The sequence below is a fragment of the Sturnira hondurensis genome, unplaced genomic scaffold, assembly GCF_014824575.4.
Source record: "Sturnira hondurensis isolate 20B ecotype Veracruz unplaced genomic scaffold, ASM1482457v3 Scaffold0022305, whole genome shotgun sequence".
NCBI classification, from domain to species: Eukaryota; Metazoa; Chordata; class Mammalia; order Chiroptera; family Phyllostomidae; genus Sturnira; species Sturnira hondurensis.
Genome location: NW_028094936.1, coordinates 1,967,175 through 1,980,072, shown reverse-complemented (window position 1 = coordinate 1,980,072; position 12,898 = coordinate 1,967,175). Strand labels below are relative to the sequence as shown.

The 12,898-nt window shown below is 36.6% G+C and overlaps 1 protein-coding gene and 1 non-coding gene across 2 annotated transcripts in view; one reads left to right on the top strand and one right to left on the bottom strand.

The window, feature by feature from the left end:
- HECW1 (HECT, C2 and WW domain containing E3 ubiquitin protein ligase 1) overlaps positions 1 to 12,898 on the bottom strand; it is a 303,928-nt gene that overhangs the window by 195,255 nt on the left and 95,775 nt on the right. The gene's annotated exons all lie outside the window — the stretch shown is intronic.
- Positions 12,517 to 12,623, top strand: LOC118979380 (U6 spliceosomal RNA). Its single transcript, XR_005064898.1, has one exon. It is a non-coding gene; the product is annotated as a U6 spliceosomal RNA (small nuclear RNA).

The window sequence follows — 12,898 nt, the reverse complement described above, 5'->3', positions numbered from 1 at the left end:
GAGAAGAAGCCATCAATAAGCAGAGCACAAGTACAATAAAAAAGCCCAAACAAATGGGAGAAAGGGCAAACCTAGAGTATCCAGACAAGGATATCAACATGTGACATCACCAGAGGCAAACCCAGAAAGAACAAACTGGTAAATGCTAGAGGTTACCAAGATGAAATCCACTGCTGTCTTCTCCATGATGAGCAATATTTTCTTTTCTGAACAGCTTTTAAATATTCATTTATTGTGCATCAAGTTTGTGCATATTAAATCACTAAAATTTATACTATAGTTTATTACTTCTTTTTAATAATAGTCTTACTGTCTTTACACCCTATTAATACTGGCTTATTTGCTGGTGATAGTGGGATTGTGGGGGCACTTAATTTTGGCAGGTGTGAGTTTGTTCCCTGGGTTTTGTGGTTTTGTTCTCGCATCACCTGCAGAATAGAATAAAAGATATGGTGGGCAGGGTGACCATTAGTCAAACAGCTAGAGGGAAGGAACCACTGAAGAATGACCCAACAACAATCAAAATGCAATCACATCCAGAAAGTCAACATAAATAGCATAAAGGGCATCTCAAGAGCAACAAATTCAAGGAGATTGAGGAGACTGCACCACTGAATCTGAAAGGTCTCCTATCATAGAAGTTCAAACCACAAACACAGGGAGTTAAAACATGTCAATTTAAGAAGCAGAGACAAATAAGAAGAGTCTCACAAACAAGAAAAGACAAAGAAACAACCCCCAAATAATGAAGAGGAAGAATCTTCAGAAACAATGTTAAATTGAATAGAGGCAAGTCAACTATCAGAAATTGAGTTCAAAGCAATGGTTATAAGGAAGCTCAATGAGCTCACTGAGAATTACCAAAAATTACAGGGAAACTATGAGAAACTTGCTGCAAACTACATCAACATGATAAAGGACAAAAAAACTATCAAAAAGGGCCAAGAGGAAATGAGAATACAATTTCTGAATTGAAGAACACAGTAGAAGGTATCAAAAGCAGGTTAGACAAAGCAGAGGATTAAATTAGCGAGTTGGAGGACAGGTAGGAAAAAACTTCAAGGAACAGACAACTGTCCAAAACCAAGGAGACACAAGGAAGGCAGTCCTAATAAGGAAGTTCAACCAATACAGGTGTAGTTAAAAAAGATAGAAACATTTGAAATAGTAACCTAAGGCTACATCTACAAGAACTGGAGGAACAACAACAAACAAAGCACAGAATGAGCTGAAAGAAGGAAAAAAAACAAGACCAGAGCAGAATTAAATGACATAGAGACTAAAACAATAATTCAAAAAATCAACAAATCCAGATGCTGATTGTTTGAAAATATAAACAAAATCGACAAGCCTTTAGCAAAATCATTAAGAAAAAAAGACATGACCAAAATTAATAAAATGAGAAATGAAAGTGAGAGATTAGAACTGATACCAAATAAATAAAAATGATTGTAAGAAATTACTACAAACAACTATATGCCAAAAATGCTGAAAACCTAGGTGAAATGGACAAATTTCTAGAAAAATATAATCTTCCCAAAGTGAATAAAGAAGCAGCAGAAATGCTGAACAGACTGATAACAACTGACAAAGTCAAAGCAGTAATCAAAAAACTGCCAGCACACAAAAGCTGTCGTCTGGATGGTTTCAAAGCAGAATTTTACAAAACATTCAGGAAGAGCTAACCACTATCCTTCATAAACTATTCCAAAAATTTCAAGAGGAAAAACTCTGAAACTCTTTGAATGAATCTAGTATCCTCCTAATCACATAATCAGATAAAGACACAAAGAAAGACACTACAGGCCAATGTTCACTAATGAACAGAAACACTAAAATCCTCAATAAAATATTGGCAAACTGAATACAGCAATACATTAAAAAAATCATACACCATGATCAATGAGATTCATCCCAGGTATGCAAGAACGATATATTAAAAATGAATAAACATAATACATCACATAAACAAAAAGAAACACAAAAATCACATGCTCATATCAATAGATGCAGAAAAAGCATTTGATAAGGTACAGCACTCATTTATGACAAATACACTTTGCAAAGTAGAAGTAGAGGGAGCCTACCTAGGCCCAATAAATGCTATATATGAAAAACCTACAGCCAATATCATATCAATGAGCAAAAACTAAAAGCTTTTCCCAAAAGTTCAGGAACAAGACAAGGATGTCTGTTTCCATCACTTCTGTTCAACATAGTATTGGAACTCCTAGCCACAGTGATTAGATGAGAAGAAGAAATAAAAGGCATCCAAATTTAAAACGTGGAAATAAAACAGTTACTGTTTACGGATGACATGATAGTGTCCATAGGAATACTATAGATTCCACAAAAAAACAGAGTCCTAATAAGTGAATTTTGCAAAAGACCATAATACAAATATTTAGAAATGAATGGCATATTTGTACACCTACAATGAAATATTATAAACAGATATCAGGAAAAATAATCCCATTTGCTCTAGCAAAAAGAAAAGATACCTAGGAATAAAGCTAAGTAAGGAAGTAAAGACCTGTACTCAGAAATTACACAACACTGAAGAAAGAAATTAAGGAAGATAAAAATAAATAGAAGCATGTACCCTATTCATGTATTAAAAGAATTAACACAATCAAAATGTTCAAACTACTCAAAGCAATTTATAGATTCAATGCAATTCCTAATAAAATACCAATGATATATTTCACAGATATAGAAAACATATTTCAGCCCTGGCTGGTGTAGCTCAGTGGATTGAGCACAGGCCTGTGAACCACATGATCATGGTTCGATTCCCAGTCAGGGCACATGCCTGGATTGCAGGCCAGTTCCCAGCAGGGGACTCACGAGAGGCAACCATACATTCATATTTCTCTCCTTCTCTCCTTCCCTTCCCCTCTAAAGATAAATAAATAAAATCTTAAAAAAACATATTTCAAAGATTTACATGGAACTATAAATAACCACAAATTGCCTCAGTAATTTTGAGAAAGAATAACAAAGTAGGAGGGATCACAATATCTGATATTACAAGGCCATTGTAATCAAAAGAGTCTTGAACTGGCATAAGAACAGACACATAGACAATGGAACAAAATAGAGAGCCCAGAAAAAAAAAACCAATTAATATTTGACAAAAGGGAGAGAAGCTTAAACTGGAGTTACATTAGCCTCTTCAACAAATGGTGTTGGGAGATATGAACAGTTACATGCAAAAAAATAAAATTAGGTCAACAACTTATACAAAATACAAAAAAACACACAAGATGGATAAAAGACTTAAATATAAACTATGATACCATAAAAGTCCTTGAGGAGAATACAAGCAGAAAAATCTCAGATATCCACACAGCAATATTTTCACTGATATATGCCCTGGAGCAAGAGACATAAAGAAAATAATGAAGAAATGGAACTTGATCAAAATGAAAAGCTTCTTAATGAAAATATCAGCAAAATGAAAAGAGATCCTAACATATGGGGAAATGTATTTGCAAAGGATACCACGGACAAGGATTTTCTCTCCAAAATATATACAGAGCACACATGACTACACACCAGGAAGACAAGCAACCCCCCTAAAAATTGGCAAAGGACCTGAAGAGACACTTCTCTGAGGAGGATATGTGCAGGGCCCAGAGACATATGAAAAGATGCTCAGGATTGGTAGTTGATAGCCATCAGAGAGATGCAAATTAAAACCACAATGAGATAACCATTCACACTGATCAGGATGGCCATCACAAACAAATCAATAAACAAGTGTTGGAGAGATTGTGGTAAAAAGGGAACCCTAGTGCACTGCTTGGGGGAATGCAAACTGGTGTAGCCACTTTGGAAAACAGTATGGAATTTCCTCAGAAAACTAAAAATGAAACTGCCTTTTGACCCAGCAATTCCACTGTGAGGATTATATCCTAAGAACCCTGCAACACCAACCCCAAAGAACCTATGCACCCCAATGTTCATAGCAGCACAATTTACAATAGCCAAGTGCTGGAAGCAACCTAAGTGCCCATCAGTAAATGAATGGATCAAAATAGTATGGTACATTTAGACAGTGGAATACTACAAAGCAGAAAGAAAGAAGGAGTTCATACCCTTTACAACAGCATGGATGGAACTGGTGAGCATTGTGCTAAGTGAAATAAGCCATGTGGTGAGGGACAAATACCATATGATCTCACCTATAAGTGGAACTTAATCAACAAAATGAACAAGCAAGCAAAATATAAAAAGAAACATCTAAATCAAGAACAATCTGATAGTAACCAGAGCGGAAGTGGGAGGGGATAATGGGGGGTAGGGAATAGAGTTTTTAGGAACAACTATAAAGAACACATGAACAAAACCAAGGGAGGGTGGAAGCAAGAGAGGGGGATGGCTGGGGGATGGAAATGGTGGGGCATAAGTGCAGATAATTATAACTGAGAAAAATAAAATAATTTAAATATTTTAGTTTGATGTGATCCCATTAGTTTTTTCCCTTGCCTATAAAGATGCATCACAAAAAATATTGGTAAAACAAATGCCAGAGATTTTACAGCCAACACTTTAATTTGAGAGATTTGTGGTTATCAACCTTACAGTTAAGTTTTTAATCCACTCTGAATTTATGCTTGTTTGTACTGCTGTAATAAGGTGGTCTAGTTTCATTTTTTACATGTATCTGTCTAATTTTCCTGCATAGACTGTTCTTGCGCCTTTGTCATACATTAATTATTCATAACATATAGGCCTGGTTTCATTTCTGGGCTCTTTATTCTATTCCATTGATTGAGGTGTCTGTTATTTTTTTAAGAAGATAGTTCTTTTAAAAAATATTTATTTATTTTCAGAGAAGGGAAAAGTGGTAGAGAGAGAGGAAGAGAAACATCAATGTGTGGTTGCCTCTCACATGACTCCTACTAGGGACATGGCCAGCAACCGAGATATGTGCCCTGGACTGGGAATGAAAATGAACAAAGAGCCAAAAACCTATGGGACACAGCAAAGGCAGTCCTGAGAGGGAAATTCACAGCAATGCAGACCTATTTGAAAAAGATAGAAAAGTTTCAAATAAACAACCTAACCATACATCTACAAGAACTAGAGGAATAACAACAAACCAGGCCCAGACTGAGTAGAAGGAAGGAAATAATCAAGATCAGAGCAGAATTAAATAACACAGAGAATAAAACAACGTTAAGGGATTAATGAATTAAAGAATTGCTTCTTTGAAAATTTATAACTATTGCTGTTGTTTTCTTTAGCTATGCAGAAGCTCTTTATTTTGATGAAGTCCCATTTGTTTATTCTTTCCTTTATGCCCCTTGCTCTAGCGGACATATCAGTGAAATTATTACTGTGTGGAATATCTGAAATTTCTTGCCTAGCTTGTCCTCTAGGGCTTTTATGGTATCCCTACTTATACGTAAGCCTTTTACCATCTTGAGTTTATTTTTGTATATGGTGTAAGTTGGTGGTTGAGTTTCTTTTCTTGACAGGTAGCTGTCCAGATCTCCCAACACCATTTGATGTAGAGGCTATTTTGATTTCATTTTATACTCCTGCCCACTTTATCAAATGTTAATTGACCATAGAGACTTCAGTTTATTTATGGGCCTTCTACTACATTCCACTGATTTAAGTGTCTGTTCTTATGCCAGTACCAGGCTGTTTTGATTACAGTAGCCTTGTAATACAGTTTCATTTTAAGTACTGTATTCCTTCCTATTTTGTTCTTTCCCAAAATTGCAATGGCTATTCTGGGTCATTTTAGGGTTCCATATACATTTTTGAATTGTTTGTTCTATATCTGTGATATATGCCATTGGTACTTTAATAGGTATTACATTGAATCTGTAAATTGCTTTGGGTAGTATGGACATTTTGATGATGTTAATTCTTCCAGTCCATGAACATGGTATATGTTTCCATGTATTTGTGTCCTTTTTATTTTCTTTCTTCAGTGTTGTGTAGTTTTCTGAGTACAGGTGTTTTACCTATTTAGTTAGGTTTATTCTTAGGTAACTTATTTTTCTTGTTGCTACATCTAATGGTATTAATTTTTATTTCTTTCTGATATTTCATTGTTGGTGTACAAAAATGCCTTTGATTTCTGAATATTGACTTTGTATTCTTCTGTTTTGCCAAATTTATTTATTAGGTTGAACAGTTTTGGGGTAGAGTCTATAGGATTTTCCATGTACACTATTATGTCATCTGCAAACAATGACAGCTTTGTTTCCTCCTTTTCAATTTAGGTGCCATTTATTTCCTTTTCTTGTCTGATCACTGTGGCTAAAATGTCCAATACTACATTGAATACAAGTGTTGAAAGTGGACAACCTTGTCTTGCTTCTGATCTTAGTAAGAAAACTTTACTTTTTGCTCATTGAGTATGATGTTGGCTTTAGATCTCTCACATATGGCCTTTATGTGATATTAAATGTTCCTTGCATCACCATTTTGCTAAGTGATCTTAGCATAAATAGGTGCTATACCTTATCAGATGCGTTTTCTGCATCTATTGATATAATCATGTGATTTTTCTTTTTCTTTTTGTTTATGTGATGTATTATGTTTATTGATTTTTTAATATTGTACTGTCCTTGCATCCCTAAAATGAATCCCACTTGATCATAGTGTATGATCTTTTTCATATATTGCTTGATGTGGTTTGCCAATATTTGGTTGAGGATTTTATAATATGTGTTCATCAGTGATAATTTCCCTGTAGTTTTCTTTCTTTGTTGTGTCTTTATCTGGTTTTGGGATTAGGGTGATGATGCTGGCTTCATAAAAAAATAGTTTGGGAGTCTCCCCTGTTCTTCGATTTTTTTAATAGTCTGTGAAGGACAGGAATTAACTCTTTCTTAAATTCTTTTTAAATTTTCCTGTGAAACCATCTGGTCCAGGGCTTTTGTGTGCTGGGAGATTTTTGATTACTGGTTCAATCTTGTCACCTGTTATTGGTCTGTGCAGTCTTTCTGCTGCTTCTTTATCCAGTTTTGGAAGATTATATTTTTCTAGAAAATTGTCCATTTTCCCTAGGTTTTCAAATTTCTAGGCACAGAGTTCTTTGTAATTTCTTACAACCTTTTGTATTTCTGTAGTATCACTTGTAATCTCTCCTCTTTCATTTCTGATTGTGTTTATTTAGGTCCTGTCTTTTTTTGTATGAATCTGCTTAAAGACTTCTTAATTTTGTTTATCATTTTAAAGAACCAGCTCCTGGATTTTTTGAGCCTTAAAATTGTGTTTTTACTCTCTATGTAATCTAATTCTGCTCTGATCTTTGTTCTTGACTTCCTTCTACTTGCTCTAGGTTTTCTTTTTTGTTGTTCCTTCAGTTCTTATAGGTGTACTATTAGGTTGTTTATTTGAGATGCTTCTATCTTTTTTAGGTAAGCTTGTATCACTATAAATTTTCCTCCCATGATGGCTTTCGCTGTGTCCCATGAGTTTTGGACTGTTGTGAGTTCATTTTCATTTGTTTCTAGAAACTTTTTTATTTCTTCCTTGACCTCATTCTTGAACCATTCATTGTATAATAACATGCTATTCAATCTTCATGAATTTTACCATTTTTTAGTTTTTTTTCCTTGAGGTTGGTTTCTGGTTTCAGTCTGGTCAGGAAAAATGCTTGATATGATTTCAGTGTTCTTGAATTTGTTGAGGCTTGTTTTGTATCCTATCACATAGTATATCTTTGAAAAGATTCCCTGTGCATTTGAAAAGGGTGCATATTTTGCTTCTTTGGGATGAAAGGTTATATATATATATGTATAAACACTTAAGTCCATTTGATCTAAGACATTGCTCAATGCTGCAGTATATTTCTTGATATTTTGTTTGGAAGATCTGTCCATTTTTGACAGTGGGGTGTTAAAATTCCCCACTATAATTGTGTTGCTGTCAATATCTTTCTTGAAGTCCTCCAAGATTTTCCTTATGTATTTGGGTACTCCTATATTGGGTGCATATGTTTGTAGTGTTTAGGCATTCTTGATGAATTTTTGCCTTGAGTATTATGAAGTGTCCTTCTGGGTCTTCTTTTATGGCCCTTGTTTTGAAGTCTATTTTTGTCTGATATGAGTATTGCTACTCAGGCTTTTTTTTTCTTGTCCATTTGCTTGGAATATTTTTTTCCATCCCTTCACTTTTAATCTTTGTAGGTCTTTTTTTCTGAAGGGGGTCTCTTGTATGCAGCATATGTTTAGGTCATGAATTTTTATCCTTTCAGCTACTCTATGTCTTATGATTGGAGGATTTAAGCCATTTACATTTAAGGATATTATTGATAGGTATTTATTCACTGCCATTTTACTTCCTTCATACCTATGTTTCTCTGTCATTGTTTTTTTCTTCCTTTTCTGAAATCAGTTCCTTTAGCATCTCTTGCAGTGCTGGTTTGGTGCAGGTATATTGTGGAGCCTTCTTTTCTTCTGGGAAACTCCTTATTTCACCTTCCATTTTAATTGAGAGCCTTGCTGGATAGAGTAGTCTTAGTTGTGGGCTTTTATTTTTCATTATGTGGAATATTTCTTGCCATTCCCTTTCGCCTTGTTGTGTTTCCATTGAGAAACACCTGCTTGCCTTATCAGGGCTGCCTTGTATGTTACTTCCTATTTCTCCCTTGCTGCTTTTTACATCCCCTCTCCATTTTGGAATATTGCCATTTTAATCATGATGTGTCTTGGAGTGGGTCTCTTTGGATTCTTCTTGATTGGGACTCTGTGTTTTCTGCATTTGTGTGACTTTTTCTCTCATCAAAGTAGTGAAGTTTTCCATCATTACATTTTCAAACAGGTTTTCTTACTCTTGCACTTCTCCTTCTAGCATCCCTATTATATGAATATTATTATGTTTCATGTTGTCCTGCATTGCCCTTAACACCTCTTTATTCTTTCTGATTCTTTTTAACTTTTTTTGCTATTCCTGGGAGTTATTTTCTACCTTGTCATTCAGCTCGCTGACACAATCCTATGCTTCATCTAGCCTGCTTTTTACTCCTTCTACTGTGTTCTTCAATTCAGAAATTTTATTCTTATTTCCTCTCGGATCCTGTTGATAGCTTCTATTTCCTTTTTCATGTTTATGTAGTTTGCAGTGAGTTCATCATAGTTTCCCTGTAAGTTTCTGGTAATTCTCAGTAAGCTCTTTGATCTCCCTTATAACCATTGCTTTGGGTATAGTTGAGTTGCCTCTATTTCACCTAGCATTCTTTCTTAGGCTTCCTCTTTTCCTTTGTTTGAGGTTTGTTTGCTTGTCTTCCCATTGTTTGTGAGACTTTTCTTGTTAGCCTCTGCTTCTTAAATTGATCTGTTCTGACTCCCTGGTTTTGGGTATGAACTTCTATGGTAGGAGACCTGTGAAATTCAGTGGTGCAGTCTCCTTGATCTTCTGAACATGCTACCCTTGGGATGCTCTTTATGGTTGCTCTCTGGGTATACTTTGGTTTTGATTGTTGTTGGACCATTCTTTGGTGGGCTCTTCCCTCCAGCTGTTTGCCTGAGGGTCACTCTGCCCATCATGTCTTGTATGCTATTGTGCAGGTGCAGACAGGGTGTGTCAAAGCTGGTTCTTCTGTCCATTAGAGGTTATGAAGCTTCTCTCTCACTCTGGTTCAGATGTTTGTTCTTGGTAATTTCTCCACCTTTTAGTTGTAATTTCAGATTGTTCCTTGGTAAAAGTTAGTGTGGCTTCCACTCACTCCTTTGCTGTCTTCTTTTATTATCTGTTGGTGTGTTCTTTTTTGGTAGGTTCCCTCTTACAGCAGATATATTAGTGTTCACAGCTCCCACTGACTCTTGTATGGGATCAGTTGGAGGATGAAAGCAAAATGGATTAAGACAGTGGGAGTGTATTCTATGGTATTTAAAGTACCAACACATAGAGAAGAGATAGGAAATCCTTTGGATAAGTATAGAATTACCCATAGTATCTCACCCAAATAGGCACTTTTTATAAAGGGTGGAAATGAGATAAGACTCTTATTAGAGGTGGGGAAGGATTGTGAGCTGAATCCAGAAAAGAGAGTGCTTGTGGGATTTCAGATTATGAGATATAGTGAGAGTAATGGATAGAAAATAAGCATAGGTATGAAAGAATAGGGTTAGCCACAAGAGTAATAAAGTTCTGGAAGATAGTGAAATGTGCTAAGATCTGGGAGGGGTGCTGTATAGCATTTACCATTATATGAAACAATAATTATTTACAATAATACTGTAAAAACAATAATATGAAAAGAACTATATGATCTGAATGACAAGAATAGGAAGTACATGACCTAGTGTGGTAGGCTATTGGAACACAAGTGAAGTGAAAGAAGAAAAATTAAAGTACACTCTGAAAGAGAGAACAAAAAAATCAGTCAAACAATGCAATTAAACAAACAAATGAAATGAAGAAAAATTTAAGAAATACTAATGAAGTAAAAGAAGTACAAATAATGGAAAATAATAATAATACAAATAAACAATAACATGCAAGTTCTCGGTAATGGTAAAGTGAAACTTGTCTCAGTTTCTCAGTTGTTGGGGTTAGTCTTGTGTTCCTTCTTTGGGTCTGTCTCTGGACCTTTCACAACTGTAGGTCTTATTGTCTCACTTGGGTAAAAGAAAAGCCTCCTGCTGACTTTCAACCCACCAAAAAAGTTCCACTGGGTTCCTCGAAGCTGTTGAGCTTTCCTTTTCTCCCTTCCTATGATTTTGTGAGAATGGGGGCCAGGTCTGGACTTTAATCTGCACAGTTGCCCAGCCTCCACTCTAGTTCCTCAGTGCACTGCTGGGCCCCCATTGCCCGTCTGCCCTAGGCTGGTGCCTTCAGTCCAGCAGTTTTGCTGCCCCTGTGGTGCACTAATTAGAGACAACTAACACACCACCATCTCCCTCTTTGTTGTCCTAGGTGCTAGGCACTCTCAAAGTCTCTTCAGGGTAATTCAACTTCCCCACTGAATTAAGTCTTTCTGGGGACTGCTAACTCCCTGAGTCCTACGGTTGTCCTCTGCTGGGGTGCCTCCTCCATCTTCTTAGCAAGCCAGCCAAGCTGCCTGGGGATGAGGGTGTGCTGTGGCAGTGACTTGGGGGTGGTAGCTGTAGTTGGGGTGAGGTGGGTTGGGGTTGTAGCAGCAGTCGTGGAAGTGGCAGGGGCATGGCCTCCACTTCTGCTGTGGCTGCAAGCGTGTGGCTGGGGCAGCAGCTGCTGAAGAGTTTCCTGAACAGTGACTGAGAGTCTTTTTTTTTTAAATAAAATTCTGTTCAAGTCTGCCACTCTTAACAAGCATCTGGCCTGTCATACAGCCCCACTTTCCAACCAGACCGGAGACTATCCAGGTTAGGGTCCATGATAGCCTAGCTCTTCTCCTTTCTCTAGGGGTCACCTGGTTCCCCACTTTCTCTGGTAATGACCCAGCCAGCATCTACAGTTCCAACAGTTGAACATTACCCCTGTGTATCACCCACCTCATCTTTATTCCCTCAACTACTTCAAGCATCGAGGTCCATCCTGGTGCCGCTCTGTCCTCTATGTTTGTCAGGGGAGGGAGCTGTTGAATTGCCTCTCTACCAAGGATCCTGTGGCAGGTGCTGGGCTGGGGACTGTAGCAGCCCTGGTCTCTGCACTGGACCCAGGGACCTCACTGTCCCAATGCAGTCTCTTTACCATGTGTTTTTCAATGTCTTCTACAATTTTGACCTCCAAACTTCATATAAGCTTGGATTTCTTTGGCTGTTTACTCTGTTCCTCAAAAGATCAGCTAGGTGTTCCACCTGCATGCAGGGGAAAGTGGGCTCCACTCCCACCTACCTAGCAGCCATCTTCTCATTGCCATTCAATTCTTTACAATTATGTTCTTAGTATTTTTCTTCTTTTGGAGGAAGTCCCTTTAACATTTCTTGAAATACTGTTTTGGTGGTAATGAATATCTTAAGCTTTTTCTTGTCTTTGAAGATTTTTAATTTCACTTTTAGTTTAAATAATAGCTTTTCTGGGCTTTCATCTCTTTGAATGTTTTGTGCCAGTTTTTTCTGGCCTGAAAATTTTCTGTTTAGAAATCAGCTATCTTATGTGAGTTCCTTTGTAGGTAACTAAATGTCTTTCACTTGCTGTTTTTAAGTTTCTCTCTTTCTGTTTCACTTTTGAAAATGTAATTATGTACCTCTGTATGGGCCTCTTTGGGTTTATATTGTTTGGGACCTTCTGCACTTACAGGACTAGTGTGCCTTTTTCCTTTACCAGGTAAATAATGTTTCCAGTTATTGTTTCTTTAAGTGTTTTCTCAATCCCTTCCTCTCCATTCTGTTTTTGATACGCCTGTGATGACAATGCTGTTATTCTTGATGTTGTCTGAAAGGTCCCATATACAATACTTATTAAAAATTTATTTTTGTTCTCTAATTGAGTGTTTCCTACTACCTTGTCTTCTAAATAGCTGATTAAATTATCTGCTTTATCTAATCTGCTTTTGATTCCCTATGTATTCTCCAGTTCATAAAAAAATTTCTATGTCCTTCTTTTTAAAAATATTTTTTAGTGCTCGCTTCGGCAGCACATATACTAAAATTGGAACGATACAGAGAAGATTAGCATGGCCCCTGCGCAAGGATGACATGCAAATTTGTGAAACGTTCCATATTTTTCCAGAAAGAGCAAGAAAGGGAAAAGAGGCTCAAAAAGAATGAAGATGGGCTAAGAGAAATGCAAGATAATATGAAACATAATAATATCCGAATAATAGGAATACCAGAAGGAGAAGAAGAAGAACAAGGGATAGAAAACCTATTTGAAAGAGTAATGATGGAAAATTTTCCTAATTTGATGAGAGAAAAAGTTACACGAATCCAGGAATCACAGAGAGTCCCATTCAAGAGGAACCCAAAGAGGCCCACTTCAAGACACATCATCATTAAAATGG